The 6085-nt window shown below is 39.8% G+C and overlaps 1 pseudogene; it reads right to left on the reverse strand.

Annotated features, from left to right (window-relative positions):
* Positions 1 to 2126: 2126 nt before the first annotated feature.
* On the reverse strand, positions 2127 to 6085 carry LOC129114895 (E3 ubiquitin-protein ligase TRIM39-like; annotated as a pseudogene).

Genomic DNA, 6085 nt, shown 5'->3' on the forward strand with positions numbered 1-6085 from the left:
CATCTTCCGTAACTGCTTATCCAGTTAAGGGTCGCGGGGGTGCTGGAGCCGATCCCAGCTGTCAATGGGTGAAGGCAGGGTTCACCCTGGACAGGTCGCCAGCCTATCACAGGGCAGACATATATAGACAGACAACCACTCACACTCACATTCACACCTATGGGCAATTTCAGAGTCATCAATTAACCTAAGCTGCATGTCTTTGGACTGTGGGAGGAAGCCGGAGAACCCGGAGAGAACCCACGCTGACACGGGGAGAACATGCAAACTCCACACAGAAGGTTGTCTGGCCCGGGAATTGAACCCGGGCCCCTCTTGCTGTGAGGCGACAGTTCTAACCACTACACCACCGTGCAGCCCTCAATAGAACATTATCGTGAAAATAAATTACACACCTCTAATTCTTTAAATGTTAATTTAGCATTAAAGTTCAGTCTGAATTTTTTTCAATGCTGTTGGTCAACGTATCCTAATACAACAATTCCGATGTTATCTCAAAAAATGTCAGCCATTTTTTGTGTATTTTCATACAAAGGTCCAGCAACACATGTCAATTTCCACCCGTTACATGCATACAATCTTAACAAAATAAACTTCTATCTTCACAGGAAACTACTAAGTTAAGTTTATGAAAAGATAAAGGTTTGGGTTCAAATTACTACAAAAAGTACAGAATAGACAAACAGATCCAACATGTAGTTCTTGTTACACACAGGGAATGAACTAATCTTCAATCTTCAATCGTCTCTTCTGGATCATCTGCTGGATTTCAGTCTCTGACGTCTCCAGCTCGGCCTTCTTTCCTTCATATTCTTTTTTCAGAGGAACTGAAATACTCAACTACAAGTAAAGGTCCTGCATTCAAAACATAACTTAGGTATAAGTATTATCAACCAAATGTACACAAAGTATGAAAAGAAACATGTTCCTTGCCTATGTTTTACTTTTTTATCTGATGTTTTGGATTAATATTACTGCTGTATTAATGTGTATGTTGCATTTTAACTCCTTTATATCCTGTTGTCTAGTTTAATCTACATCAATACATCATATTCTATAGGATCATCATGTTTGTAGCGTCTCTGTCCTGTGAGAACCTCGTATCTCTAAGTAGAACAAACAGTCTGTTTTCAGCTTTGTGACGATGCATTTTCCAGCTGATCCAAGAGGCTTTTTAAAAAGTTTATTTATCTGAAGAAGTAGGAGGATTTTCTCAACAAATAAAGGAAACTTTATTTATAGCTGCTGTGATTCAGACTGTGGAACAGGAAGCCAGAGTCACCTTACTGGAACAGGTGAGTGGGTGGAGTCCAAAACCAGTTGGACCAGCTTTTCCTCTACAACTGTTTTAATCATAGGTTTGAATGTACTGTACTATCAACATAAATACCTCATTTATCTACCACAGGCTGTTCTCATCCAGTGTTCATAACTATACCCACTGAAAATAATGTGCTGTCATTCTGGATATCCAATGAAACCAATACATATGTTAACAAAGTAATCATTAACAGGGAAGTATAAAGACCACTAAAGCACACACATGTGTTGGTTATATATATATATATAAAAGGCTAAATGTCCCATAAATGTACTCAAATCAAAGACAAGTCTGTTTGAATTGATGGATGACAAAGCCGTTGATTAATGTACAACTGAATTTGAAATTGCTGATTATTCAGTTGGTAAATTTCTTTTTCTCAAAACTCTAATATATATCTGACTTTGGCCATTTAAATAATACAGAAATTCTTGAAACTCAGATAAACACAGATGCCTCACATCAGCCCAAGTCTATCAATGTCAACATACATTATTATAACCCTCACACAACCAACCCTGCAGTCTATTTCTTTGTCAATCATCCGTGTGACCCGAACGTAGCATTAGCACGTTAGCATGTTCTTTGCTGCAGCGTTCAGGGGTCCCAGCATCCTGACTGACTTCACTAAATCTCCAATTATCTGAGGAAAAAACAATCTGCTCTGGGACATCAATAAGTTAATAGATCTGTGTGTAATCAAAAGGCAGTTCCACCATAACATTTCATTTTTGATGAACGTGAACACAACAATGAAAATGAAAGAAAAAACATTGGAAATTCTTTGATTTTAATCCGTTGAGGATTTGTTCAGTTTATTCAAGCAACAAAAACAGTCTACAGAGAGGTGGACAATATTTAGTGATGTTTGGGACAGGCTTCAGCGTGACTAAGCAAATATACATTGTGGGACAAAAATAAACTAAAAAATTAGGAAATTATAAAGATCAAATCCAGACATGTTTTGGTGAAAACACAAACATTTTTCAATTGAAAGTTTGACTGCTGGACACAAGATGTTTCACTGAAGAGTCCATGCTCAGAGTTTCCACATCATACTTCGTGTACGTTATGTTCTGTACCAAAATAAGCTTCCACACCAGTTATGATCACGTTATTCGTACATGTTTCCCACTGAGATTTAAAGTCTCTTCTAGCATTAGCTTAAGCAAATTTACAGACCTGTTTCATGTATGAACACAGACTTTATCTTTGCTCGAACAGGAAGTTCCACTCACGTTAAATATTTAGCTGAGCTCCATCGGTCGTGGGGGTTTTAGAGAGAAATTATACTACAAATAATTTCCTGCAGTCCAGAGCAGTTAGCTTCCATCTTTTCTTCTGGACATTTAATGTTTCTGATTCTCCGTTCTCTGTATCATCATCCTCTCTCTCTCTCTCTCTCTACCTCCTCTTCCTCCTCTTTGTCCAAGCTGACTCTCTGACACTTAAGGTCTTTAGGCCAGTTGCATTGCTCTGCTCCCTCAGAGGCTTCAATGAAAAAAATAATCTTCTTTTACATAAAATGATTAGATATTTGTTTGTGATGATTCAGAAGGCAAGTAATGCAGTTATTTGAATGAATTAGACTATATTAGATAATATGTGTTGTAAAATGAATGTGTTGTTAGTAGCAATGTGACACATCAAAGAAACTACATTTATAGAACAAAATGGAGCTTCTGTAGAAAATCAACTGGTTGTTCTACTCAGTGTGATTGACAGGAGAGATGATCAGGGGGGCAGAGTTTTTACCACCATGATTAAGACCTGGACTAAAGAATGGGTAGAGTTTCTCAGTGAAGCAGCAGCCAGTAAAGGAGTAGATAAGAGCTGCAGCATCAACGTCATAAAAGGAGACCAGACCCTCCTCATAATCCACCAACACCCCCACCTTCTCAGGCTGAGACTTCAGAGAGAGACAGACTGATGGGTCAGCACAAACTATGTACTCATTCTCATTCCTCAACCTTATCGTCCAGTAACCATTCTGAGGAGTCAGTGTGATTTTTCCCTTCCTGTTGATCGACTCTCTGACCACTCCTAAAAACCACTCAGTCTTGCTTTTAACCTGAACCTCGTAGTAAAATATTCCTGAAGAGAAACTCTGCATTGCTAGGACATAAGCACAATATTTAAATCTCTCTGGATTGTCTGGGAGATTCTTCCTTACATCAGCAAGTTTAACTTGTTTTCCATCATCAGACAGGATGAGGTTGGGATGAGCTGTAACAGGATCGAGTGTCACATCCACTGCAGACTGCTGGACTCTCTTCAGCTCGGCCTCAAACAGCTTCTTCATCTGTTTCCTGAGCGTCTCCTCCAGCTGGTTCACAGCTCTCACCACAGTCCCCTCAAGTGAAGGTGGACTGACTCTGACTCCTGTCCAGTCCTTGGTGGGTGGAGCAGCTTTAAGGGACGTGAGGCTCTGTAGAAGGTGGAGGTGGTCTTCAGAGCGTGAGAGCTGCTCCACCTCAGTGCTTCTCTTCTTCAGCTCACAGATTTCCTGTTCCAGCTCTTTGATGAAGCCTTCAGCCTGTTTCTCTGTCTTTCTCTGCTTCTCTTTGATCGTGTCGATGAGCTCGGCCTGGCTTCTCTCAACAGACTCCTTCAGAGCGGTGAAGACCTGAACACCATCTGCTATCTCTCTGTCTGCATCTTCCTCACTGAGCTCCACTGAGTGTTTGATCTCCTGAATCTTCAGTCGTCTCTTCTGGATCATCTGCTGAATTTCAGCTTCATTCTTCCCCAGCTCGGCCTTCTTTCCTTCATATTCTTCTTTCAGAGGAACAACATCATGTGTCTTGTGGTCTGAAACAGTACAGAGCATGCAGACACACATCTGGTCGGTCTTACAGAACAGCTCCATGAGTTTATCGTGCTTCGTACACATCCTGTCTTCCAGGTTCTCCACAGGGTCTATCAGATGATGTCTTTTCAGACCTGACCTTGTCAGATGAGGCTCCAGGTGAGTCTCACAGTAGGAGTCCAGACACACCAGGCAGGACTTCATGGCCTTCAGTTTGGTTCCAGTGCAGACGTCACAGGGAACTTCTCCTGGTTTGGCAGCTTGTTGCTCTGAGCTGCTGTTTCTGACTTTCTGTTGAGCTGACTGTCTGAACTGAGCAGCCATCTCAGAGATGAAAGTATTGATCTGCAGCTCAGGTCTGGTGTTAAAAACGTCTTTACAGTTTGGACACTGACACTGGACATTAACGTCCCAGTGTTGAGTGATGCAGGTTTTACAGAAGTTGTGTCCACATGGTATGGTGACTGGATCAGTGAACACATCCAGACAGATGGAGCACAGAAACTGATCTTCAGTCAGCAGACAGCTGGCAGCAGACATGTCTACACTCTGAGGACGACAAGGAAGAGAAAAGGATGAATGCTTAGAAGACAAAAACACGGACAACTCCCAAACTGGACAACATCATGGTAGTGACCTGTCAATCACAAGGTAGCCCCGCCCTAAAGCATACTCTGCTTTATGGTCTATTTGACTCTAAATGGAGCATCATTTACTAAATGAACATCATGCTGTATTGAAGAAGACTTTAAACTAGAGATTGAGACCATAAACTCATGTTTACAATGTTTACTGAGGGAATAAATCAAGTGAGTGTCTTATAGACTTCTATACAATCAGACATTTGTTTTTCAAACAAAAGAGTCTCTCCCTAATGCCCAGTAGAGAGAATAGAAGTTTGGGTTGTTTAATCCTTTCCAAATAAATTTTGGGTTATTAACTACTAATCAAAAGCTCTGAAAAAAGAAAGAAAAAGAAGTTTAGTATCTTTGATTGTTGCACGACTCTACTAATACTGTCTACCTACCTACACTCATTGCTCATCACAAGAGTATTTCACAAGAAGCTATGTTGACAGCTGTGAGTAGTATCAATAGCCATGTTTGTTGTATTTTTTTTAAATGGTCATTTTGGGTGAGTGTCCTTAGAGGGAGGCCTGAAGGGACGGACTTCTTTAGGAGCTAGTGTCATTAGCCACTTTCATTGGGAAAGGGTTGGAAACACTGGGCTGGGTTTTTAGGTTGCATGACTTTTTTAATCCAGCATGGACCAACTCTTGATGGTTTCTCAAGATTACCAACCCTAGTTTTAAGACACTTACGGTTAATTTTTCAGAACCGGAGGTTGTAACCTGGTCCCTCTTTTTCATGTTATTAACATAATTTTAATTTGTAAAATCATAATATAATTAAATTTTTTAAAACCCAGAAAAACACATGTGATCCCTCCATTACTGTCACATCAAGCATTAAATAATATAATTATACTAACACATTTATTTCAAGCTCAGATAAATATTTTTAAGAGTGGAACTTCCTGTCTGAGTAGAGCTGAAGTTTTGACTTCAAACAGGAAACAGATCTTTGAATTATCTTAAGCTAATAATAGCTGTGACTGTATTCTGTCCAACATTAAACTAGGTTAGAGTTCAGTCACTATGGTTTGGTTTCTACCTCTGTTTTTATTTAAAATGACACATTTCTATGGCTTAATATTCTTTATTTTATAAAACTAGATGTTAAACAGTCAGATATCGTTTGAACTCAACTTGGATCAAATATTTAGTTAGTGTATTGTGTCTTTGTAGAACAGAGTACTCACCAGTGTTTGTCAGAGATTCTGCTGTGTTGTTGAGAAAAAGCTGCTGGATTCAGTTGAATGTTTCTTTACAGAGAAACAGAGAGACTTGTCTCGACTGCAGCTCTGCTGTTGATCAGACAAACTTTCACTTTCAT

This window comes from Anoplopoma fimbria, unplaced genomic scaffold, assembly GCF_027596085.1.
Source record: "Anoplopoma fimbria isolate UVic2021 breed Golden Eagle Sablefish unplaced genomic scaffold, Afim_UVic_2022 Un_contig_10847_pilon_pilon, whole genome shotgun sequence".
Classification (NCBI taxonomy): Eukaryota; Metazoa; Chordata; class Actinopteri; order Perciformes; family Anoplopomatidae; genus Anoplopoma; species Anoplopoma fimbria.